The following is a 25,147-nucleotide window of genomic DNA, read 5'->3' on the forward strand; positions in this document are numbered from 1 at the left end:
GTTAGTAAGTTATTACTGAAGGTAGCAATAGATTTAAGGTTAAATCTTATTGTAAAAAACTTCAATTCTCTTATAGTGGATTTATTTTATTTTGAGGATAGCTAGGTCAAATCTTCTCCAGGTTTTTACCTTGAAACGTTTCGTTTCATCGGTTTTCCTAGATCATCGTATCGTGGTGTTAATTACTTTTCTGTATCTTTGCATGATATGACTTATTTGTGTTTAACCTAGATCTGGATAATTTATCTAAGTAATCACTGGATTAATAAATTAGGTTAAACAATCTGTTTAAGGGGTCTAAATGAACAAACATATACTATACTAGCACATTTGATGCGAATACTCTTAATATTCTTTAGTATGCAATTGTACTGCCATTTCTAGTTTCTACTGTGATTTTTCTTTTAAAGAACCGTCATAATGAATTTTAGTACTTCGTTCTAATTAAATCTGCTAGATGATGTAGAAAAATTTGCAAGTACCGGAGGAGTGCTGAACTCTGGATCCGGAAGCTCCCATTCCAGAAGTTGGTCCTTGAGAGTTGAGACTTCTTAGGATTTCAAGACTAACGTGTCCCCACTTGATTTTTCTCTAATATTTACAACAGTCATATAAATATTTTGCATTTTGGCTAAATCTTCAGAGAGTTTAGGATAACGGTGGAAATTTTTTGGTTTATTTACTTTTTTAAAGCTTGAATAAGTCATGAGGTTTAAATTTAAAGTGTTTGAACATTTTGCCTAAACCGTTTTGTCGAATATTTTTCTTTAAATGTTTTTTCCCCCCCAAAGCTATTAACTTTTGCTTAAACCGTTTTTGCTGGTTTTTACCCTAACACGTTTCTTCTACATTAGATTTGGAACCTAAATGATATGTCATGTAAGGGAGACGAAGAAACTCCTCATTTCATTCCCTTATCCCATTTCCGGCTTTGGTTGGTGCAATAGCCAATAGCTATTATATTCATTTTTCATTTTTTCCCTAAAAAATTGTATTAAAAAAAAAAAAAATCTTCTTGATGGTGACGACAATTATATATATATATATATATTTTTTTGCTTTGCAGTTTCAACAATTTTGCTTTTCTTAGCGACTTGACTCACAGTTGTAGCAAATGTTCAAGTTATCGCTTTATTAAATTTTGTATAATTTAAATTTCTTAGTAACCACCCTAAAAATAATTCCTAGAGCCGCCACTGATTGCACCATGCAATTACCATCTTCATGAAAATTGTAAAAATTAATAGAATTATTTTATTTTATTTTTCATAAAAGTTTTAACTGTTTCACCTTTTTACTTTTTTTACCCTATTAATTTCTACACCTCACATCACATGCGGCAGTAAATGCATGGTGCAGATCTCAACCCCCATTTCTAGATTAGAAATTGGTTGAGAGTGAAGGCATGGCCAACATGGTGAAGACATGGTGTCTATAAACTATAATAAATAAAAATAAGAATATGTGGCATTTTGTGTTGGCATAGGGCCTCACATAGAAAAACAGTAATAGTCACAAAAGTTCTTTAGCAAAAGAGAAAGTCTATAGACATTTTAAAGAAAATGATAAAAATTTCACACCTAGTTAATGTGGCAAATTGTTGATGGTAGATAAAAAAGTGATACAAGTAATAAGTCTAGATAAAAATCAGTAAAAATTTACCGATTGAACTATTGTGAAAAATATTGTAATTTTTTTTAATGTTTATATTATTGCTCTTAGCACAAAGTATCACACGTATTCACATTTTTACTAAAAAGTTATAAGGACCCAAAATATTGAAAGTTATATTTTAGGTTAAAGTGAAAATGGAACTTTGTCATTAAGAGTTTTTAGTGCACTGTTTAAAAGAAATAAATGACTTGATGTAAATGTTTATACTTATTTTGCAAAAATGCACTAAATGTCTACCCATTTGAGAGAGAGAGAGAGAGAGAGAGAGAGAGAGAGAGAGAGCTAAATTAATATTATTTGTTAGGGTAAGAAAATGTGTTAAAAAATTTAGTACACTAATAAGTAAATTTGGATTGTACTAAAGGAGTCGTGTTAAGGTTCAGTTTGGGTCAGAACCCTCACTAGAGAAGTTGCGTCATCAAACAATAAATCAACTTGAAGGCCTAAAGTCTTAACTACCTAATCATTTCCTAAACAAAACTAATCTTTGTTGCACAAATTGAGAGGAGAGAGGTTGCTGTGTCAAGATTTCGCTAAGAACAAATCTTCTTATGCCTAAATTGATTTAAATTCCCTAGAATGTTTTTCCTTCTGTGATAATTTCTAGAGTTTCTTCTTTAGAGTTTTTCGTTGAACTTAAGTAGCAAAATCCATCTTTATGATTTGATTTATAAATTACAAAAACAGTGGTATGATCTATTCACATTGGCTCGCCCAATTACTAACTTACAACTTCTTGTCACTAATCTAAAAAATGAGGGATTGAAATTTGAGCCCTATAAATTGAATGGTTTCATCTAAAAATCGGTTTTGGTATAGCTTTATAGGTATGATGCCCTCTAAGTTTTCTATCTGTGGCTCCTAAACTCTTGATTTTAATCATTATTATTATTATTATTATAATTTGATAGTTGGCGAGTTTGAACTCTAGATGCTTTTTTACAAAGATTAGAAGCTGCCAACCAGTTGTGCTACACTACAACACACCTAGTAGACAGACACCAAACATTGATTTTGACTTTTTTTTTTTTTTTTTTTTTGAGAATCTATTTGGATATCATTAAAGCCAGCCTCATTGGTGGGTCTATAATGAGTGTACCCTCCATGTTGAGATTTTCTGACTCATGTATATATCCTTAAGGTCACATGCGAAACAGAAACTTGTCCAGCTATTGAAGGATCTGGCTAAGGTGAGCATGTGCACTAGTTGGCCGACGAGGAACTAGGACTTTAATCATTTTTTTTTTTGTTGAGAAACTGGACTTTAATCATTTGGGTGTGGAAGTAAATTAAAAGAAAATATAACTTGGAAGACAGACTCCTTATGTTCTATGCCTGATTGGGTAATTGCTACTAAAATAACAGTAATGAAAATTCAAATTCTCAATACGTATATGTTGACTTTTGTAGTGACTAATTAGAGCCCATGACATAGGTTATCTGAAAGACCCAAATTCTCTGCTAGTTCATTAATTGGATTCCAAAAGAAAATATGAATTTTATACGAGTTGTAGTGATCTGCAGCACCACATGGACTGAGCCAAAGGTGAAACAACTCACGGGGTTTTCCCAAAGAACCAAGGGAACAACTTTTTGAGGATGGACAAGACGACACACTCAAAAAATTGCCTCTGCACAAAATCATATGCATAAGGTGGTCCAAAGGAAGATGTTGCATTTTGTTTTGTAGGTAAATGTTAAAGAATGCCCTCCGTGCATTGGTTTAAGAATAATTTTTAAAAATATTTTATAAAAAATGATAAAACAATTTATTTTATTGACAACTTTTTATATTTTTCATAAAAGTGATGTCAAAATATGTTTAATGTGGTTTATTAACAATTGCCTTAGGAGTTAGGACATCGTCAATATGTCCCTATTCTGTATGGTTTCTTTCTTTCTTTATATTAGGAGGAAAGGCTCTGATTTGATGTAGATTGCTTCAAATCTTCACTCATCCATCATATACTTTTTCGATCCCAACAAACGTGGTTCTTTGTCTTTGGTTATTGCCCATCTGACTTACAAAACAAAGGGAGTTTGCTTGTCTTTTGCTTTGGCCCCTCTCTAGTCCTTGGACACCCATTTTAAATTGTCCCTATGTAAACAATACGAGGACAACCCTCGTGTCAGTGTGTTTACATTAAAGCCTCCTCTACATGCTAGATGAACGTATAATCATATCGATTCAGCAAGAAAAAAAATAAATATATAACCATGTTGCTCTAAATTTGCATGAACCCTTAACATAATTCACCAGCAAAATGTAGTAAAAGGATTTTTTTTTTTTTTTGGGTTAGAAGTAAGAGAATATAGACCACATAGGGTGAGTGCTCTAATGATAAAGACTTGCACCATTATGGTTATCAGTTGGAGTTGTCTTGAGTTCAAATATGAGTATATGACCATTGAACAATTGGAAAGGTCCCACGTTACAATATGGATAAATATGTTTTCTAAATCTTTCACTGTTCGAATATTTACTTAATTATAAGACGTATGAATTCATAGAATAATTAAGTTTAGCACTATGATGAATAAATATGATTTATAAATCTTTACTGATATATCTCCTTCATATATTTAACAAAACAAAATAAAATTATGAATTTACATACTAACAACATTATGACGATTGTATTTTGATCAAATTAATCATATGGCATTATATTTGCATGCAATAGAGTTCTCAGTTCTCACTAACCAAGTGAACATATATACACACACAAAGGATACAACTAATGTAATGCTAATAAAAAAAATTATAGTCACAATTTTAAAGAAAGGAAAGAGTAGGGTGGCAATTTGAATCAATTTCTTTGAAAACCACATATATATATATATATATATATAAACTAATAAAAGAGTGAGACAGAGAGAGAGAGAGATTTATGTAGGGTGGCAACTAGACCCATTTAAATATGGGTACGGATTAGGATCCTGTGCAACACCTTGCACAGGGTTCAATTATTCAGCATTATGATAACTTGATTTTTCACATTAATTCCATGTTTTCCAATCAAAAGTACATAGATGCGCCTTTCCTAATCATACCTGGGAAATTGAGACCGGTGCAACAAATCACATGGTGCACTCGGTTTCCTTCTGCCCATTTGCGGCACAATAAATTAGGACATCCTTCCTTCTCTAGGATTGGTCTTTTACATTTTGTTGTGCCTGATGTTGTACTTGCAAATAAACCACTGTTATGTTTGTCCATTAGCAAAGAAGATGAAACTTTGTTTCATCTTAGTACTCATAGTCTCATACATCTCAAATGGTTTTTGATCTAATTCATTGTGACATTTGGGGTCCTTCCCGCACAGTAACAATCAATGGTTTAAAATATTTTTTTGACCATTGTAAATGATCATTCTAAATGTATCTAGGTTTATCTCATAAAATTAATTAAAATATGATGCTAGGAAGTAGTCATTTTTTGTCATGGTTGCGAATCAGTTTAATCTTAAAATTTAAATCATTTAGAACTAATAATGGCCTTGAGTTTAACATGCTTTCTTTCTAGGGATCCAGAGTTTTTTTTTTTTTTTTTTTACCCCAACTTGTGCTACTACTGATCAACAAAATTCCACTGTTAGAAGAAAACATCAACATATCATCATAGTTACCAAGGCTCTTAGATTTCAGTCTAACTTATCATTATCCTTTGGGGGCATTGTATTTTAATATCTCATCAATCGATTGCTTATCCTAATTCTCTGCTATAGGTCACCATAGAATTTCTTTTCCATAAACATCCCATTTATGCATTCCTTAGTGTTAAGTCTATATTATTAGGATGGCAAACTATGAACAATTGTAATAGTTAGAATTTAGATTGTCTCTTATTAAATTGATATTAATGTTAGTTATTGAATAATACAATTCAAGGTTCGAACAATAGAAGATTCAAGAAACAAAATATTGAACTGCTACTGTACAGGATTTCGACTCAAGCTTGACATATCAAAAGTCACTTAAGTTGATCGGCCAAATTGCATATCTCAACCGATAGAATCATGCATATTAGATCCACAGTAGATTCTGTCAGCCGTTTGATTTAGGGCACTTGCATCTCAAGTTCACAATAAAAGCAAGCCCTAGAGCATGTTTTCTAATAATACGAGAGAGTAGTATAGTGTACGCAGATCTAAAAATTTCCAAACTCTCTTAATTAAAGAATCAACCGAAGACCTATCTTCATACAAAAGATTCAATTGATGATCAAAGTGAAGTTGCTACATCTAGTTTACAATCAAGTTATTGGTACAAATATTTAAAGAGGTTTTCTTGGAGTCACGAGTGGTGAGTTCGTGTGCAAAAAATTCGAAATAGAAGAGTCAGTGGATCTCAAAACAATGTGTAGTCACATTAGTAAGTATTACACTAGATAGTATTAGATTTAGAGTTAAATCTTTTGTATAAACTTATATTATATTCTAGTAGATTTGTTACTTTGAGGATTGATAACTAAATGCTCCCAAATTTTTACCCTTGAATGGTTTGTTTTATTGGTTTTTCTAGGTCGTCATTTTAGTTTTCTACGTGTGATCCACATTTGTTTGATATTATTCAATTCAGATCTAAAGAATAATTTACCTAATTAATAACTTCGCAAAGAATTGATTAACTTTGTTACTATTGGGACCTAAAACCCTAACACTTAGAACTTTTGGATGCGTATGCCATGCTGCAACCATTTCTCTTCATAAACATAAATTTGATCCAAGAGCTCGAAGACGTGTTTTCATTTAGTATCCCCTTTGGTGTCAAGGGTTATAGGTTGTTTGACATTGATTCTAAAGAATCCTTTATTTCTAGAGATGTTGTCCTTCATGAGAATATATTTACCATTCATATTTTCCTTCTCCTTATGTTGTTTCTACCCTAGTGTTATCTTTGGCATATTAAAATTTGATTCACCAGCTTCTAATATTTCTGCTAATGTTACTTCTTCCTAGAAACCTAATTTTGTTCCTGTTCCTATTAGCTCTCCTACTCCTGTTAGACTTTCCTCTATGCCACCTGATCCTTCTTTCTATTTGCAGGATTTTCAATTTCATTTGGTTGCTTATCTTCTTTAACTTTCATCTCAATTAATTAGTCCTTCCTCAGGTCAACCACATTCTCTATCTAATGAACTTTCTTATTCCAAGTTTTTACCTTTTCATAAAGCTTTTGTCTTGTCCACATCTTATGGTATGGAGCCTCAATTATTTCATAAGGCTATTAGAGATCCTATATCCTAAGTGGAGAGCTGATATGGCCTCTAAAATTGCTACATTAGAATCCAATAATACTTTGATTCTTACATGTCTTCCCCATGGTACACGCCCTATTGGGTGCAAATAGGTCTGCAAGCTGAAGTATAAATTAGATGGTGCTCTTGAAAGGCACAAAGAACATTTGGTTGCCGAAAGGTACTCACAGCAGGAAGGGTTATATTATTTATTAACTTTCTCCCTAGTTGCAAAGGTTGTTACTACTCATTATCTCTGGACTTAAGTTGTTCTGAACAACTAGTTCCTTATTCAATTGGATGTTAAAAACACAATTTTGCATGGTGATCTTCACGAAGAGGTTTATATGAACCTTTCCAATAGGTTTTAACGGTAAGGGCCTAAGGGGGGGCCTCATCTAGTTTGAAAACTTAACAATTCCTGGTACGGCCTTAAGCATACTTCACGACTGTGGTTTGTGAAGTTTTCCACAACTCTTTTCGCACAGTACGTGTTTATGTGGATGATTTCTTAATTGAAAGTAATGACTTTCATGTTGTTAATGAGTTAAAACTTTTACTACATAATTAGTTCAAACTAGTAGATCTAGGTCCTTCAAATATTTCCTTGTTCTTGAAGTAGCATTGTTTTGATAAAGGAATCTCACTATGTCAATGGCCTTGACAATTTGAGAATTAGTTTGGCTCATCCACTTCTTTGCGATTTAAAGCCACATTACACATAACAACCAATCTCATGTTCCATGAGAGAACAAAATACATAGAAATCGATTGCCACCTAATCAAGGATAAAAAGACTTGGTTTGAAGACTAAGCTCCTTTGTACAAAATTGGCTTAATTAATGCAAGAATATATTTTTTCTCTCTCTTAATTTAGCTTTGGCATTAGCTTTGTTTGTTTGTTTGTTTAGACCCTTTAAAGCATATTGTTTAACCTAATAAATTAGCCAAGTGATTACTTAGGTTAGTTATTTAGATCTAAGTTAAACAATAATAAATCATATCATGCAAAACAACGAAAAGTAAATAACACTACAATATGATTATCCAAGAAAACAAATGAAACCAACAATTTTAAGGTAAAAAACTGGGGGAGGATTTAAGCTGACCTATCCTCAAGGCAAACAAATTCGATAATAGAGAATCGAAGTTTTTATAAAAGATTTAACCCTAAATTTATTGCTACCTCCAATAGTGACTTACTGATACGACCACGTGCAAACTCCAAATCTACGAACTCCTTCTTTTCTTGGATTTGCAGAACTCAAACTTCCATGTTTGTGACTCCAAGACCACCCTTGAAGGTTTAGATCATCAGCAATTGTTGATCTTCGAGACCACCCTGGTTTTTCTCACTAGGAAATTTCTCTCGGTCAAAAGATGGGGGAGGAGTAGGTGAGGGGATGGATCTACGAGCTCTAGTCTTCCTAGGCATGATGCTAAGGAAAGGACAGAGGCACAAGAAAGAGAGAAAGAAAATAAAAAACCAAGGGCAGACTATAGATTAGCACAAAAAAAATATAGAGCAAAAATTTATATGATGCATAAATAGTTAAAATGGCATGATGCATGTACTAATGCAGTAAACACAGTTCAAAATTAAGTTCAATTGAAAAAAAATGGCTTGAGCATAGAGTTTCTAACAAAAACCCCAAAAAATTTTAAAACCACTTGAAAAATTTTGAAACACATGGATGAATTAAGCATTACAAAACATAACACATAGATTATAATGCATAATCACATCCAATCAACAAGCCAATTTCAACAAATTCAACCTAATTGAACAAAATCCCCAATTCGGAACCAAACATAGACCCTAGAAATTTCAATTTCTCACAAAACTCAAAATTGATCAAATTAATCAATCACAATCAAGTTTATAACATGTCCCCATCAAAACCCATTGATCAATTGCACAAAATTTGGCATTAATCATCAAAAATCCCAATTTTGAAAGGTCCGAAAATTTTGAGATAAAATGCATGAAAAATGCAATTAAAACCAAAAATGAAGGGCGAAAGAGACTTACGGCTAGAGGGAAGAGAAATCTTGCAAAAAAATTTGGAGGAAAACGACAAAAAATCCGCTGTAGATCTGTGCCAACTCGGAGAGAGAAAAGAAGGTTGAAAAAAGCTTTGAAAAGTGAATAGATTTCAGTCAAAGAACACTATTTGAAAAAGCTGATTCACGACTTTCGATGGATCGAAAATTACTTTCGATCGATCGAGTCACTCAGAAATTTTTAAAAAGAAATTTTAAAACTTTCGATTGATCGAAAAATATACTAGATCGATCGAAATATGCAGCGGATCACAGTGTTTTGGGAAAAATTCCAGTTTTGAAAAATCAAACCAATTTTTTGAAAAAATAGCTTCTCAAAGCATTAAAAGCAAAGAAATTCAATGCATGAGTATGAATTGAAATGGAATGCTTTTTCAAAAACCCAAAATTGTAATCCCAATTTCTCCAAAGACAATTTCAGCCAGTTCTTCATTTAATTTCACAGCCAAAATTATGTTTTGCATAATTCTCAAGATATTTTTAAACTTGGTTGGTCAAACCAGAAACACACACATAACATGTACAGTGTTTAGCAAAGAGTAACTCGTGTAGTGTGTGCCAACTAGCAAAAACTTGAGATACATGTGAGGTGATATGCAAATAGAAATCAATCACAAAGTCTACAAAATTCATCACATAGAATTTAAAAGTGACTATCACCTAAAGAGTTACATCATATAACTCCCACATCTCCTAGAACACAAGCTTGCAATCATGTAAGTTTCTTGTATTTAGCCTCTTAATTATGTGAATTGGCATCAAGCCTAATAGTACACACCATTTTTAATTAAGTGAATTGGCATCAAGCCTAATAGTACACACCAATTTTAAGCATTAAGCAATTAAGTTGAGGCTATACCTTATGTTCTTTTTGTGCATGTGCACACTTTCTCGAGCACAAAATCTTATGATATGCACTAAAGTGTTCATGATTGGCTAGTGAATAGTGGTGAGATGGTTATTTATGCCTTTCTGTCTAGATGGAGGACTGAACTCACTATGTACCTGTTGAGTTTCACGAATCGGAGTGGATGCATCTGAATTTGATGGCACTGAAACTGTATCATTTAACACCAACAACTCTTCCTCACTATGTTTCCTAACATACTCAGCAGGAAGTGAATCATCAACTTCAAAAGACTTATCATGAACAGGAGTAGTGCTTTCTGTAGGTGCTTCTGAACATACTTCATCATTTATCACAATATTTGAAGATTCCATGACTGTTTTGGTTCTCAGATTGTACACTCTATATGCTCTACTAGTGGAAGAGTACCCTAGAAAATATCCTTTGTCACTTTTTGAATCAAACTTTTCTAGGTTCTCTCTATCACGTAGAATGTAGCAGTCACTACCAAATATTCTGAAATATTTGACAATAGGCTTCTTCCCTCTCCAGAGTTCATAGGGAGTTTTCTTGGAGTCAGGTCTGAAATACACACGATTGAGGGTATGATAAGCAGTGTTAACAGCTTCTCTCCAGAAGGATTTTGGCAACTTTTTGTTGTGTAACATAACCTGTGCCATCTCCTGTACAACCCTATTTTTCCTTTCCACAATCCCATTTTGTTGAGGTGTCTTGGGCGAAGAGAACTCTTGATGAGTGCCTTGATCATTGCAGAAAGTAACCAGCTTGGTATTCTCAAATTCTTTTCCATGATCACTCCTTATTCTGGCTATCACAGTATCTTTTTCAACCTGCAATTTCTTGCACAGATGTATCATCTTCTCAGGAGCCTCAGCTTTATCTTTCAAAAGCATAACCCAAGTATATCTAGCAAAATCATCCACAACAACTAGAATATATTTCTTTCCACCCAAACTCTGAACTCCGGCAGGACCCATGAGATCAATGTGCATTAACTCTAGAGGTCTTGAAGTTTGAACACTAGTCACAGACGGATCCTTGGATTTCACTTGTTTACCTACTGACATGGTCCACAAATGCTTTCTCTATCTTCTCAATTTAGGTAAACCAATAACTGCCTCACATTTGGAAAACTTCTCTAACTACTTATGACTGGCATGTCCCAACTGTTGATGCCACAAATCAACTTGATCAATTTTTGCACTAAAGCACTTGTTGTTCACACTTGGTGTTATGCCATAACAGTTGTCAGCTGTCCTTACACCAACACACATACAGTTACCTCCTCCATCAAGTATCTCACATTCATACTTGGTGAAAAGAACATTTAACCCGTTGTCGCAAATCTGGCTTATGCTGAGTAAATTTGCCTTCAGTCCATCAACATACCAAACATCTTCAAATACTGGCAATCCTGGAATATCCACAGTTCCAATACCTCTAATCACATATTTGCTTTCATCTCCAAAAGTAACTGTCCCAATCTTTCCTTCAAAGAGAGTTTTGAATAAACTTTTGTTTCCTGTCATATGCTTGGAACAACCACTATCCAAATATCAAAGACAAGAATCACGTGCCTTTAAGGCGATTAAAGCAGTATAGCATAAATAATTCTTATCACATGTGATTATTCCAAGATATTCAAGAAAAGATTTAACAGAAATAACAAGAGGCAAAAACAACAAGTAAACAAGTTGATATATAAGCAAAATGATTTTCCAAAAATCCATGACAGCAGGGGTCAAGGATCAGCTCAGAGATCAAAAAATCTCTAACAAGAGAGCTACTGGCTCTGATACCACTTGAACGGTTTTAGACTCCTTAAAACACAACCAGATTGAATAGCCTAGTTAATTAGCCAAGTTGTTACTTAGTCAAATTATGTAATTCTAGGTTAAAACAATCAAACAATCATATCAAGAATATAAAGCAGCGGAAAAGTAAATAACACAAGATATGATCACCCAGGAAACCACACGGTAAAAACCTGGGGAGGATTTGACCTAGCTATCCTCAAGGTAAACCTGAATCCACTATGCGAAAGAATCGAAGTTCATACAGAAGGACTACAAGCTCCCCGCTTGACTTCCTAATGTTACCCACCAGTAGAACTTACTGACACGACCACGTGCAAACTCCGAATCCACGGACTCCTTCTTTCTTGGATTTTCCAATCAGCTACAAGCATCCACGCTTGATATTCTTTAAACTTCAATGGTAGCAACTGAGTTGATCATCAAAATGTTGAAGTAATCTCTACCTTGAAAACCCTAAGTTTTGTGTAAAGGCAAATTCCTCTAGATCTCACAAGAGATTTACACAAAACAGAAAAGTATGAGCAACAACTCAACTGGAGCAACTCTAAAAACGTGGCTAGGGTTTTTCTTTATATACCTAGGGTAAAAACAGAAAACCCAAAACATTTAATGAGTTAGGGCTGAGCTGGAATTTTCTGCAGAAAAACATTCTGCCCGAGATTTAATCGATCGAGTCTTTCCTTCGATCAATCGAGCCAGGCCGAAATGCACCAATGCATCTTGCAGCCACTTGATTCCAACTTTACATGAAAGACCAACTTTGAGCAAGTCTAAACAAGACTAAATAACCCGTTTTGATCATGGTTTGCCAACAATACAAATTATAGTTCTAAATACATAAATTCCTAAATCTTTAAAACCTAACAGTTTCCCCTAAATGGGTTTTGGTTTATGACGAAGGCGTATTGGAACCTAGTTTATATTTAAAAATTAAGAATTATTTTTTAAAATATTTTTTATAGGGTCTTTTGTGTGTGTTTTTTGTGAGATCTTTTGACAAATGGGCTAAGGGGGGATTGGGGTTAAATAATCCTTCCCCCCAAAGTGGCTTTGGGTGGGATTGCCTATCAGGGATCTACCCTGTTTTTATTTAAAATTATATTTTTTACTGGTTTTTTTTTAACTACAAATATATGTTCTTTTAACTTTCAAATTTTAATATACAATGTCTTTTGGTGCTGTATTATTGATTTGTTATGATAAATATTTAAATTGTTTATAAATTTCTAATTATTGTTGTATTATTATTATTTTAATTGTTTTTATGATTTTTAATACTTCAATAGTTGAATTGCTATATTGCTATGCTTTTAGAAAGATTTGTAATGTTAGACATTTTGTAAATAATATTTGAGTTTTAATTTAATGTATTATATATTTTAAATCAAATATTAATAAATTAATAAAACAATTGAGTGGGACGAGTACCCTTGAGTGCCACCTAGGATGGTGGAGAAAATAAATAGGTCCTAAAGCGGGGTTGGGGGAAAGGGGAGGAACGGATGTGGGGAAAAGTGGTGGAAGTGAAAAATAAAAAACCAACCTTGTACCTGTCATGTTGTCATTCCTACATGGAAGATAAAATATATATGCTTGCTAGGTGATTATCTGTTCTTTTTTTTTTTTTTTTTTCTTTTTTCATTATTATGCATCAAGCATAATATATCTTTGATTAAAAAAATCATAATATACCATCTCATAATTACGAAAAAAATTATAAAAAATTGTTGCGACTAGAATTATTGTTCCATAATAAAATATCCCTCACACAAAAATCTTCCACTTCGTTTCAATCATTAGACATTTCGATTTTCGAGTACATTATCAAGTTTCCAATCATTTTGTAGTTTATTCCTCAAGACTTTTAAAGTCTCCCCTGCTCCACTTCTCATGAGTAGACAGCAACTTTGCTAGTATTGACCATTTGTGATTCGTGGTCATCATCCAACTAAAACGATGGTATTAACTATTAAGTAATGAATTTCGTACCCTAGCTAGTAACCTCTCGCTCTTCCTCCTCTCTAGTCCTCTTCTTCTTCTTCATTTTTTTGTTCTTCTTATTAATCTTTGTTTTCTTAGCCAATATTGTTGTGTTTTATTTTTGTCAGATAGATTATATTTTGTTGGACAACAAAAGACTTTATTAACTGAGCTAATTGAAATTTATGGTAAAAAAATCTTACCTTTTGGTCTATTAATATTTATGTAATGTAAAATAGACAACTAATTCCTAAATCATAGTAAGTGCTACAAGTCAAATAGAAAGAAATCCAGAAAGTAGGAGTCAATTAACGGGTTGACAACGATGAAATTGCATGAAATTCGGTGATATTAATGACCCCATCATTGATAATTTAATAAATTGTGATAATTTACTTAAAATGGATTTTTTAAATGATATATGACTTTTTATTAACAAAATTATTTACTAAAAAGTAGTACTTTAATAAGATTTTCATTGAGTACTATTTTTCTTTTTAGAAGTCTTTTAGTTATAGGACTATAATAATATATAGTAGAAGAACATGGCAATTAATTAGAATATTTACTTAGCCTGAAATCATCATTTCTAAGACCCAACTTTTATTATATAATATATGATATTTAAATAAGAAATTTCACAAACGAGATAAGTCATTATAGGCTGTTGATTGAGTCAATAACAAGTTGCAGGTATTGAGTCTAGGTAGTTCTTTAGCATGATGGTTAAAAAAACAGTAAGTCCACATGGGCAAACTCTCTCATATTTTTTGCATTACTGCTAAGGTGACAAATTCTCAATATACGGTAAACAATAAATTGCCATCAACAATGAGCTCAAGGCAAATTAATAACAAATTACCACCTCAAATAGATGTTAAATTGTTATATATGAAATGGTTTTATTAAATTATTAATTCTTTTAGAAACTTAAACTTGAGATTTTAAATGGGAGATAGAGTAGATGAGATTTTAAATGGTAAAACTTCATACTTTAATATGTTAAAATATATTCTTCCAATATATATATATATAAATAATTATTTAACCATATAATTCTAATAGTTTTTATATAAAAATTTTATAATTTTAACGTTTTAAACTACTTTTCTTTTAGAAGAAAGCCTTAAACTACTTTATTTATTTATTTATTTATTTTTTATTTAAGAAGAAGGCTAATAAAATTGTTAAGAAAAACTGGCTATAGTGGATTAAAAGTATATATCATTGAGGTATGGATGATTCTCCATCTACACCAATAAAATATTAATTAACATAGTTATTAACAAAAAATATTAACCTAACTAGATTGTGAGCTATAAAATTTCCTTGTTGACGTGTATGGGAGAAATTTACCATCGCATCAGCTACATTTAGTGGCGTGTATGGGAGAAATTTCCTTGTTGGCCATCTTCCACAAGATGGCCAAAAGACCAATTTCATGGGCAAACACCAATGCTCTGACAGCAACCAACGCTCAACCAAAGCAACTGAACGAGAAAGAACAATCTTAATAATTGGTGGGCCTCTCTTTTAAAATTTTTATATTCTCTCTAAAGTATCGATAATAATGCCTGCATTCAACTAATAAAAGATCCTTATTCAGTGAAATCCCTAAAAACAAGAAAGATGTCTCCCACGAAGATCATCTTCTCAAGTGCCGCTTACTGAAAGAAAAAGAAAAGAAAATGGGGGTAGTTAGATTGATCATTGCCCTACCTCAATAATGAGTTAATTTCCCTTTATAAAGTAGGAATAAAAGGAGATTTTCCTCCTCTCATTTCTTTTTTCACCTCAATTTATTTCTTGCTCCCATGAGGAACCTCTCGATGCTCACCCTCACACCTATCCTTTCCATCTTCTGCTTAGTCTTCCTTTTTTATCATATCACACTAGCTTCTTTCACAGCTCCTCGTTATGTCCCCGTTAATGATATTACCCTCGATTGTGGTGTTGCCACTTCAAACATTTCGAAGGATATGGATGGGCGAGACTGGAGTGGAGACTTTCAGTCCAAGTTCTTTCCCAAAGACGAACATAATCTCAAATCTAATACCTCTCACGCTCCAAAAGAAGATGATGAAGCGTAAGTTCGTCAGTAGAGTTATACTGCTGAAGCGTAAGCTTGTCAGTCGAGTTGGTCAGATGGAAGCAATCCTCAGCCTATATGAACGTACTCTCAAAAGTGGTCACCGATGTGGTGCTTGCCACAATGCCTCTAATGCCAAAGTCAGTATAAGAAGCTCTCTTGGGAATAAACAATGTAATTGAACAGAATGAAAGAGATCTCTTACTGTCTATGTGTGTATGTACCTTGTACTTGGCAATGTGTGGGCTTTATATATGCTTTCATAGCTTCTAGCTGTTGGGGTAGTTATGGAGGTCTTAATGCTCCTCTTGGTAACATTTGGTGTTGTGTAATGTGGCTTCAATGTGCTCCAACGGTTCATACAGTTGGACTTGTAACCGTTCTGGGTGTAATTGTTCTGCATTGAATGGCTTTCCTGCCTTTGTCAATGACGTGGGTATTAATTTTCTCGTCCAGGGATATCTTTGTCGGTATCATGGACGTCATCTTCGGTAAATGAGTTCGTTAGTCCCGTCAGCTGCCCCCTGATTCTGTGGTCATCGTGAATTATAATGATGACCGTAGAATGTGAAAGGTTTTGGGCTGTAAATAACTCCAATTCATGTGACCATTGGGTTTCTTGCTAGTTTTTAGTTTTCTAAGCCTTTGTTTCTAAACTTCTCCCCGTCTATAACTTCGTCAGTACCTTTTGTGACTTACACCCTTTTAAGTCATTTTTGGCTTAGCCATTTTTGGCTCTTGTGACTTACACCCTTTTAGGGATCTTATCATCATTAGTAACTTACATCCGTCGGGATGGAATCTTGTTATTTAGCCATTTTTGGCTTTTGTGACTTACACCATTTTAGGGATCTTGTCATCGTCAGTAACTTAAATCCGTCGAGGCGGAATTTTGTTACTTAGCCATTTTTGGCTTTTGTGACTTACACCCTTTTAGAGATCTTGTTATCGTCAGTAACTTACATTCGTCGAGGCGGAATCTTGTTACTTAGTTATTTTTGAGACTTGTAGCTGCTCAGACCTACTTGTTATGGAGACATTAGTTGAATAATTCATTTATTAATTTCAATGACGAATACATTTTCTGTTACATCTATTGGTGGTATTTCTTCAAGTGCTCGATGTTCCATGGCCTCGAGAGCCTCTGTCCATCTAGGGTTTCCAGGTGATAGCTACCTTGTCTAATGCTGGATATTCCTATCTCGATCGGGATCACTGCCTTAGTGCCGTAGGTAAGTCTAAAGGGGGTTTCTCCTGTCGAGGTTCTCACTGTGGTTCTGTAAGCCCACAAGACGTTGGATAACTCTTTTGGCCGGGCACCCTTCGCGTCGTCTAGCTTGGTTTTGATAATCTTGAGTAATGTTTGATTCGTCACCTTCGTCATTGAACTGACGATATGTGCGGTCCCTTTTCTGTCCTCTATGTTTGTCCTCCTTCCTTTCCTTGTTTCTTGGTTTTTCCACATTCCTTATAGCAGCTAGTGCTTCTTCTGCGTTCATGTACTTCTGTGCTTTCAGGAGCATCTTCACCATCGTTTTTGGAGGATTTTTTGTGAGTGAAGAAACAAACTCCCTGGATCACAGTCCCGCTTTGAAGGTCGTCAACTGCACCTTATCGTCAGCTTCGTCCACCTCTAGGGTTTTTCGAGTGAAGCGTTTCACATAGGACCTCGAGGTTTCTTTCTCTCCTTGTTTGATGGTGAGTAAATGATCCACCGGCCTCTTAAGACGTTTTCCTCCAATGAAATAACGTAAAAAGGTGCTGTTTAGCCGTTCGAAGTTATCAATGGACGATGTTGGCAACTTGGTGAACCATTCCCTTGCTACTCCTTTGAAAGTGGTGGGGAAAGAACGGCACATTATCTCGTCAGGGGGCTGTTGAAGGCCCAGTATCTTCTTAAAGGTGTTGAGGTGGTCCTGGGGATCCTTGAGCCCGTCAAACGACTCAAGTTATAGCAGCTGAAACTTCGAAGGTACTGGGCATCCCAGGACCGCCACTGTGAAAGGCAAGTCTGTTGCCCTTACCATTTTGCCCACGCTCTGGTCTGTCTTCTTTCTGATGGCATTTCTCAACTCATCCATCTCCTTCCTCATCTCTTGAAGAAGATCTGAATTCTGTTCTTCCGGAGTAGTGGGTCTTCGATGGTCACTCTTTCTATGGCTATTTCCCTCGTCCTCTACATTGTTTTTGGATCGATTCTCCTTATGTTGAAGCCGTAGCTTCATTTCCTGATTTTTCCTAGTAAGTTCTTCAATGGCGACCACAAGAGCTTGGACTTGCTGAGCCAAGGCTGCAAAATTTTGATTGGACTCCATCTAAATACTAAAGGTGATGGAAGCAGGGTTTTCGAATATGAAAATGAAAACGTCACGTTCCCACAGACGGCGCCAAACTGATGAAGCATAAGTTCATTAGTAGAGTTATACTGATGAAGTGTAAGTTCGTCAGTAGAGTTATACTAATGAAGCGTAAGCTCGTCAGTCGAGTTGGTAAAATGAAAGCAATCCTCAGCCTGTATGAACGTACTCTCAAAGGTGGTCACCGGTGTGGTGCCTGCCACAATGCCTCCAATGCCAAAGTCAGTATAAGAAGCTTTCTTGGGAATAAACAATGTAATTGAACAGAATGAAAGAGATCTCTTAGTCTCTATGTGTGTATGTACCTTGTACTTAGCAATGTGTGGGTTTTATATATGCTTTCATAGCTTCTAACAAACTGATGAAGCGTAAGTTCGTCAGTAGAGTTATACTAATGAAGCGTAAGTTCGTCAGTAGAGTTATACTGATGAAGCCTAAACTCGTCAGTCGAGTTGGTCAGATGGAAGCAATCCTTAGCCTGTATGAACGTACTCTCAAAGGTGGTCATCGGTGTGGTATCTGCCACAATGCCTCCAATGCCAAAGTCAGTATAAGAAGCTCTCTTGGGAATAAACAATGTAATTGAACAGAATGAAAGAGATCTCTTAGTATCTATGTGTGTATATACCGTGTACTTGGCAATGTGTGGGCTTTATATATGCTTTCATAGCTTCTAGCCGTTGGGGTAGTTATGGAGGTCTTAATACTCCTCTTGGTAACGTTTGGTGTTGTGTAATGTGGCTTTAATGTGCTCCAACGGTTCATATAGTTGACATTGTAACCGTTTTGGGTGTAATTGTGTTGCATTGAATGGCCTTCTTGCCTTTGTCAATGACGTGGGTATTAATTTTCTCGTCCAGGGATATCTTCGTCGGTATAATAGACGTCGTCTTCAGTAAATGAGTTCGTCAGTCCCGTCAGAAGGCACCATAACAAAAGCTCCCTACAAGACTGCACGTATATCATATTCTCAATTCACCTACGTATTTCCACTCCCCGCTGGCCCAAAATTCGTTCGGTTGCACTTTAACCCGGTTTATTACTATGGTTTTGAGGGGTCTAAGGCCTTTTTCACTGTCGAAGCAGGTTCGTTCACCTTACTTAGAAACTTCACTACTGCCGTTATTCTTGCTGATTCTTTGCAAAACCTGATTGTAAAAGAGTTCTGCATCAACGTTGCAGCAAATCAAAAATTGAATCTAACCTTCATCCCTTTTCCAACTACTTTGATTAATTTCTATGCTTTCATTAATGGAATTGAGATTGTGTCCATGCCTGAAAACCTGTATTACAGTCCAAAAGGTGCACCCATAAACCCACTTTATGTAGGCCAAAGTCCTACGTTCTACATAAGCAACAACATGGCACTCGAGATGGTTTATTGATTAAACGTGGGTGGGAACTTGATATCACCAACGGAAGACACTGGCTTATTTAGAAAATGGTCCCCGTATATAAAGTACTTCAAAAATTCAGGCTTAACTATTCATAATGCAGCTTTCATACCCGACTACTCTAAAATAGCAAATTACACAGCACCAGATGATGTATATCGGTCTGAAAGGACAATGGGCTTAGATAGCAACAAGAACAAGATGTCTAATTTGACGTGGGAATTACCAGTTGATTCGGATTTCATTACCTGGTGAGGCTCCATTTCTGTGAAATAGACAAACTTATATACTTCGTTGGCCAAAGACGGTTTATCATATATATAGACTATCTGTTAGCCGAGTTACGTGCTGATGTAATATTGTGGACTGATGAACGCGTTACTCCTTTTTTACAAGGACTATGTAGTAAAAATCCAAAAGAAGGGAGTTGAGGACAGCAAACATGTTCTCTCCATTAATCTACACCCTGATACAGGAGCTACTTCTGACGATGCAATTTTAAACGGTGTGGAAGTGCTCAAACTGTACAACTCAGATGGTAACCTCGCAGGACCTAGTCAAATGCTGCCCTCTCTACCTGCTGCCTCTGCAACCAAGGTGTCCAAAACAAAGAAAACAGTATTCGTTGCAATTGGAAGTGGTGTGGGGATCTTAGTGGTACTCACTTTAGTATGTTGCATGGTTCTCTTGAAACTAAGGAAGTCCGGGCACTATGTTTATTATTATCAACTATCAAAGTGCTGTTGCTGGCATGATCCACACAAAGGAAAGTCAACAAGGAAGAAGGCTTCATCATTACCCGAAGAACTATGCCGCCGGTTCTCAATAGACCAAATCAAAATAGCGACTGATAACTTCCACCAAGAACTGATTATCGGCCGAGGTGGTTTTGTGTATGTATATAAGGGTTTCATCGATGAGAGTATGATTGTGGCAATCAAGCGCTTGAACCCTGAGTCTCGACAAGGTGCTCGGGAGTTCAGGACTGAGATTGAGATGCTTTCTCAACTTCACCATGGCCACCTTGTCTCTCTTATTGGATACTGCAATGATGACGGTGAGATGATCCTCATCTACGAATACATGACAAATGGTACCCTCAGTGACCATCTATTTGACACCAAAAATGATCTTCTCACGGGGAAACAAAGACTCGAGATACGCATTGGGTCCACATGTGGTTTGCACTACCTCCACACGTGCATGAAAAACCCTATTGTCCACCGCGATGTGAAGGCCACCAATATTCTATTGGATGACAAATGGGGGGCTAAGGTTTCAGATTTTGGATTGTCTAAAATGGGTTTGGATCAAGCTGCTGTTACCACCAATGTTAAGGGTACACCGGGATATTTGGATCCCGATTATGCAAGACTTCTGCAAGTGAATGAGAAAACCAATGTATACTCGTTTGGTGTGGTGTTATTGGAAGTGTTATGTGGCCGAAAGGCAGTGAATTCAAAACTCAGGCAGGAGCAATTGCATCTACCCAGCTGGGCTCGGAAATGCATTGAAAATGGGACCATTTATGAGATCATTGATCCATATCTAAAGGGGAAGATTGCACCAGAATGCTTCAAGGTCTACGTGGAGGTTGCAAAGAGTTGTGTGCATGATCATGGGATCCAACGGCCTACGATGAACGATGTGATGGAGAGGCTAGAGTTTGCATCAGATTTGCAACAGAATGCAGATGCGGAGCAGGAAAAAATCAATCCTAGTGGTGATATTACCTATCAGGAGGTGAGATCATTTCGTGTTTCTCAAAACATCAACGTTCACAATGTTGGACCCATGTTGGAATCGGAAACTGGTGATGGGCTATCTACGTTTAATAGTGGATTGTCAACTAATCGAAGTCTTGATTCTGATAGTGTGACTGGCACAAGTCGGGACATCTTCACGAATAACTCCAACGCTACAACTTAAGGTATCTTATACGTATTTATTTCGAGGATCAAGCTCTGATAAGGAGCTTAATGAAAGAAAAAAGGTTATGGGTGCGTTCTAAGATGTATGTGACTCAAGTTTGTTAGTCTATCACTTTTTGCTCTCCAGTTCGTGTTTGAGTATTTTACTTACCTTTATTTTGTATAATGGGTGGGGGTTGTGAAATGTATATATTTTGCATTAGTATTTGATGCTATACAGGGCCTTAGACAAGAACTTCGTTTTTATTTATTTATTAATATTTTAAAATAATTAAAATATGATATTAATCCTACAGCTCGATTCCTACTAATATCACAATACGGCAGACTTTTAATTATTTCTCATTTTTTGTTTTATAACTGATATTTTATTATTCGTTTCTTTTAATTTTGCTGATGAGATTTTAAATTTTATCAAGCAAGATCACAAACATTTTAGTTTTGATTGCGTGGATGATCAGCTTAACTGTATAAGTGTACCTACTCATTAAGTATAACTAAGTGTAGGATTTGCATTTTTGTGAAGAATTTGCTTAAAAGAGCTGCTTGTGTCACTCATCTGGATGTCATTTATAAGCTTTCAATGTAGGAATGGGAATTAATCTAGTTTAGTAAGTTTTCGGACTTAGCCTGACTCTAATAATATAGTAGAATTTAAATCTGCTATTTTTGAGGAGAATCTGGATTTTACCTTATAGGTAGCTAAATTTGACCTAATTTTGTATTCAAATAACTAACATAAATTTATATTATAAATTTAAATGTATTTCCAATATAACGATATTTATATTTTGAATGACATATGATGATGCTGAAAATATCACCAGTAAGCTACACAATACTCGCACACTCGAAATGTCACCTGTAACAAAAAAAATAAGATCTAATAAAGAGCACCGGTGTGGTGTCGGCCAAATACCTTCCAAATGTCAAGTTAGAACTTCTTACAACTCTAGAGTGCTAGAGAGGGGTTAATTATGTGTACCTTGATTTGTGAGGGTATTGGTGCTTTTATAGTAGTAGAGGGTTGACCTCTCTTCCTTAGTGTAGAGTTCTTTTCCTTATAGGAATCCTCATGAGCATATTTTTCAGAATCCTTTCCTTGTAGGAGTCTTTTTGATTAACACCAAGCATGGAGCGCAAGATATTTCTTTATATATGTAAACGTGGAGACCAAGCAAGGCCACGTTAGGGTTGTCAGCTTCGCTTACTACCTCGTCAGGGTCGTCAGCTTCGCCTACTCCCTCGTCAGGGTCGTCAGCTTTGCCTACTACCGTGTTAGGGTCGTCAGCTTTGCCTACTCCCTCGTCAAGGTCGTCAGTTTCGCCTACTACCTCGTTAGGGTCGTCAGCTTTCCATTTATGACAAGTTAACCCCATCTCCCTAAAGCTGTAGACATTCTAAAGTTGTTTAACTGCCATTTATGACAAGTGAGGCCGATGGGTCTATTGTGAACGTTGCTTCATGATACTATATTCATGAGTATTCACATTCACAATTTTACCTTTATCAGCAGCCCCCTACTCCATGATCTCGTTAGCTTAAACTGACAAGTTTATGGAGTTTAAGTCCTTTTCATTTGGACAATTCCAACTCATCTCTTCAGTAGATTTGTTCATCTCGTTATCTTTTATGTTAAAACCGTTGTCTTGTAATATTAGTCCTATCCTTTGGTGGACGAACTTGTCAGCTTTATGGGCTCGTCCACTTTGGGGACTTGGCGCAATCATCCATTTCATGAGTATTACTAACTGACTCATCTAATCTATAGACTTAATGATAAACTCGCCCACTTTGTGGACTTAATAATTTTTCATTCTCTTAGGATAAGGTCGTCCACTTTGGACTTATCAATGTCGTCCACTTTGTGGATTTAATAGGGTTGTCCACCTTGTGGACTTAATAAGGTCTTCCAGCTTGTGGACTTAATAACACATGGCTGTCCACTTTGTGTCCATTTTATGGACTTCATAATTTTTTCATCCTCCTGCGATGAAATCGTCCATCTTGTGGACTTAATAAGCTTGTCCATTTTATAGACTTGATAACATTTCATCCTCTTGAGATGAGGTCGTCCACTTGATGGACTGCATATTAGGGTTGTCTACTTTGTAGACTTGGATTCCTCCACTTTGTGGACTTGTTGAGGTGACTAAGTGTTGGTACCTCGTCACCTTGTGAATCGTCCACTTGGGGTTGTGGGCTAATTGAGGTGATTAAATTTTGGTGCCTCGTCACCTTGTTGGTCGTCTACTTGTAAGCGACTTAGTATGGTGATCATCCACCTATATTCAACTTCGGTCATGCGTCTACCTGTAGGTGACTTAATGTAGTAATCGTTCACCCATAGGTGACTTTGGCCATGTGTCTACTCGTAGGTGATTTAACATAGTAACCGTCCACCCATAGGCGATTTTGGCCATGTGTCTACCTGTAGGTGACTTGGCGTAGTGACCGTTTAGCCAAAGGCGACTTTGACCATGCGTCTACCCGTAAGTAACTTAGCATAGTGGTCATCCACCCGTAGGTGACTTTGGCCACGTCTGAATAAACTACTCTTATTATAATAAACCATGCATTCATAGAAAAAGTAGTTCTTAAAAGGAAAACGAAGACCTGCCCTTTGGGCTTTAAAGAGTTATTGTAGCAAAAACTAAAGTAAATAGAAAAATTTAGGAGTATAGCTAAAATTCACTAAGGTAAACTAGAAATAAAGGGGCACTGCTCTTCATGCCATCCTCTTTACTGGTAGTACTTCTATAGGTGCTTGGTGTTTCGTGGGTGGTGTAGCTTATGTCCGTCCAGCGTCTCTAGTTCTTGCCATCTTCTGCCCTCTGTCCTGTCACGTATCCTCCTGCCTTTCTCTCTTCTCTCGAGTCAGAAGTGCGTCTTCAGCATTCATGTACTTGGTTGCCCTGTAAAGCACATCCGACATAGTCTTTGGGTCGTTCTTGTATGGTGAAAATAGGAACGTACCCTTCCGCAGCCCATTTGCGAAAGCAGCTACAAGTATCTTGTCATCAGCTTCATCGATTGAAAGCGCCTTTCTGTTAAAGCGTGCTATGTAAGACCTTAGCGTCTCATCTTCCCGTTGCTTGATGCTTATCAAGCATGCTGTAGAGTTCTTATACCTGTGTCCCTCGATGAAGTGCGAAGCAAACTGGGCGCTTAGCTCCTTGAAAGTACTGATGAAGTTAGGCATCAGCCTACTAAACCATATCCTTGCGGGACCCTTCAGCGTGGTGGGGAAAGCTCTGCACATGATCTCGTTGGGTAACCCTTAAAGGTGCATCAGGGTCTGGAAGGACTCCAAATGATCTAGAGGGCCTTTGTTTCCATCGTAGCTTTCCACCTGCGGCATACAAAACTTTGGTGGAAAGGGGAAGGAGTTTACGGAGGTGGTGAAAGGCGAATCAATGGTGGACCAAATCGTTGAGGCCACTGGACACCCGTCCTTTGAAGGCGTTCATCATTAGGTCCATCCTTTCCTTCATCATTTGCATCTCTGCGACCATGTTAGGGGGGGTTGTATTTAAGCCGAAGGGATGGCTGGTATCCTGTCGTTCTTGTCTGCTTGGGGCATTGCTGCCTTCAAATCCCTCTTGGTTCCTTCTTTCAACGCTGGTTCCTTCTTGATCTTCTCTTTGATTATTTGGTGCTGCATTTTTTTGGCACAGTTGTTCTTCCAGGTCGTGGTTTTGTTTGGTGGGGCATTCCATGGCAACGGTGACAGT

General features: G+C 36.1%; 1 pseudogene; it reads left to right on the top strand.

Moving 5' to 3' along the window:
• The first annotated feature begins 15,456 nt into the window (after positions 1-15,456).
• Positions 15,457-21,475, top strand: LOC112019515 (receptor-like protein kinase FERONIA; annotated as a pseudogene).
• Positions 21,476-25,147: the final 3,672 nt, after the last annotated feature.

The sequence above is a fragment of the Quercus suber genome, unplaced genomic scaffold (genome assembly GCF_002906115.3).
Source record: "Quercus suber isolate HL8 unplaced genomic scaffold, Cork oak 2.0 scaffold_746, whole genome shotgun sequence".
NCBI lineage: Eukaryota > Viridiplantae > Streptophyta > Magnoliopsida > Fagales > Fagaceae > Quercus > Quercus suber.